Source organism: Centruroides sculpturatus, unplaced genomic scaffold (genome assembly GCF_000671375.1).
Source record: "Centruroides sculpturatus isolate CEXI.00-Female unplaced genomic scaffold, Cexi_2.0 scaffold1281, whole genome shotgun sequence".
Taxonomy (NCBI): Eukaryota; Metazoa; Arthropoda; class Arachnida; order Scorpiones; family Buthidae; genus Centruroides; species Centruroides sculpturatus.
The window spans coordinates 215,221-217,681 of NW_019385390.1; the positions used below are offsets into that span (position 1 = coordinate 215,221).

The 2,461-nt window shown below is 25.8% G+C and overlaps 1 long non-coding RNA gene across 1 annotated transcript; it reads right to left on the reverse strand.

Moving 5' to 3' along the window:
- Positions 1-1,023: 1,023 nt before the first annotated feature.
- LOC111638444 lies at positions 1,024-2,394 on the reverse strand. The gene is made up of 2 exons (XR_002758876.1): positions 2,251-2,394; positions 1,024-1,208 (listed from the first exon to the last, which is right to left on the reverse strand). It is a non-coding gene; the product is annotated as an uncharacterized LOC111638444 (long non-coding RNA).
- Between the last annotated feature and the right edge of the window lie 67 nt (positions 2,395-2,461).

The window sequence follows — 2,461 nt, forward strand, 5'->3', positions numbered from 1 at the left end:
AACATACCACCATTTCCACGCTTAAAATGCTACTGTAAATTAGAATTATACTATATGTAGTGTGTGTGTGTATTTCTATTTTTGACAAGCTATTAACATTTTTAATATAATATGTGGAGCTTAAAAAACTGACCATTAGAATGTAGAAATGCTCACAAATCTTTAGTACTTAACATGTAAAATCTCCAATTTTTATGAGTTACCTAAATTAATTTCCACATTTTAAATATTTAAACTTATAAACTACTTTTAAAATATAACCACATTGTATATAAACTACATTTAAAGCATAACTTCAGAGTTGGAGGAACAGCTACAGATTGGCAGGCAGAATTACTAATGAATTGTGGTTTGAATCTTGTGTGTAGTTTGGAAAGAATGGGTTAGGTACTAGCTATCAGTTAATTTCATTGTGATCCTATCTATAATGGATAAATATAGGGTAAAATGTGCAGCCTGTAATATGCTGGTATCTCATCTCAATCCAGGAACAGATTCAATGCAGATAATGAATCAAAAGAAATGACTTTTACATATTGCTGTATGTCCATCTCCTTATAGAGAATGGTTATGCAGAAAATTGTGCATAATGTTCTGCATATTTTAATTACATTTTATATTTTTGCACTATATTTAAATGCACAGATATTAATTTGCGAGAGCAAGAATTAGTATACAAAAAATTAAAAATTTTTCAGCATCTCCAAATATAACTGTAAAAAATCCTAAATCTACAGAACTTATTGAATTTGCAACTATATAAATATACACATCAATTGAAACCTGATATCTTAAGCAAATACACATACAACTGCCATAAATAATCGGGCTAAATTTTGGATATATGATCATATATCCAAAATTTAGCCTGATCATTTACAGCAGTTGTAAATGATTTGCAATTATATATCTCAAAGCATTAGATTCTTGTCTTAAACACTAAATAAAGAATTATTAAAAATTATATCATAACAAATTTTTATTTCTTTAAACAATTTATTTACTTTCAAATATTTTTTTTACATAAAATATATAAATTATTTTATTTACAAAAATTTGTATAAAAATTAAAATTATCTGATTTCCAAATAATCGAATACACTATTCTTCACAGATGCATGGTCTTTAGAAGTTGGTGCTGTGCTACTAAATTTCAGTCTTTTGTTCTGAGAAAGAGAGAGGTCGAGTTTTCTTTTCAAATTCTGAACCTAAAAATTACAATTAAATAACATTAATTGTTGCATTTATTTAAGAACTATCCATTGCAAAAATTTCAAAAATAAGCTAATAATTGTAAAAGTCAATTAAAACACTGTATGTGGAAAGTCTTATGTTTGATTTTGAATATTTTACAATATTCAAAATCAAATTTTAGTTACTGTATTTTTCATTTAAAATAAAATTTTTATACTGAGTTTTATGTTAATTTAATATCAAATTTGATCAATCTTCCACAGTATTCAACAGCAAATATGATCTGTTCATTTACTATTAACTTACAAATTTGTTCCAAAGATATATGCCAATCAAGTTTTCATATACAAAAGTAATTAGTCTCTACTCACCTGATTTTATTAATAAAATTACCATGTTGAATTTTCTGTATATTTATATGCAAAATAAAATGTTTCCAGATAACAAATGTTCAATCAAATTTTAAAGTGAGAGAAAAGTTTGGCATTAAACTATATATATATAGTTTAATGCCAAACTTTTCTCTCACTTTAAAATTTGATTCAAAATTGAGTCAAAAATGAAATATATATATATATATATTTTCATTTTTGACTCTGCTATGGGTAACTAAGAGGGCATTTTGATCATACCCATTACAGGTTTGGTCAGGCCCAGTGAAAATGGCCAGATAAGGAACAGACCAGCCATGAAAAATTTATAGGTGTTTTTGACTGCTTGGATTCAATCCAATTGAAAAACCACAGAAAAACTTAATTTAAAAGTTAGAAAATTTACAATTACACTCTAACCATAGTTTAAATGCCAAAAGTGTAATTTTTCTCTACTGTTTCATTTCTTTATGAATGCACAAAAATGTATAAATTATTTACTGCAAATAAATCATGTTCTTCAATTTTACTTCATTTGAAAAACAAAAAAATCTTAAGCAATAACCTTTTCCAACAGAATTTGAAGAGGAGCTTAATGCAAATTCTGATTTTATCAAATTTATTAGCTTAAGAGATAAAAACATTTTCCAAAACTTTAGTTAGTAATGTTTATAATAGTTTTTACCTTTGTTTCATTCTCTTTTTCTGGAACAGATGTCTGGAAAATAATGTTTTTGGTGCAACGACGGCCAACACCTTCATCCTCTTTTTTTAAATTTAGGGCAAGCCTGTTTAAAAAGTCTTTACCTTTTGCTAAAAACGAACTTGAACAGTTCTGAAAAATAAAATACATACATATACATATATATATATATATATATATTAAATAATAATAA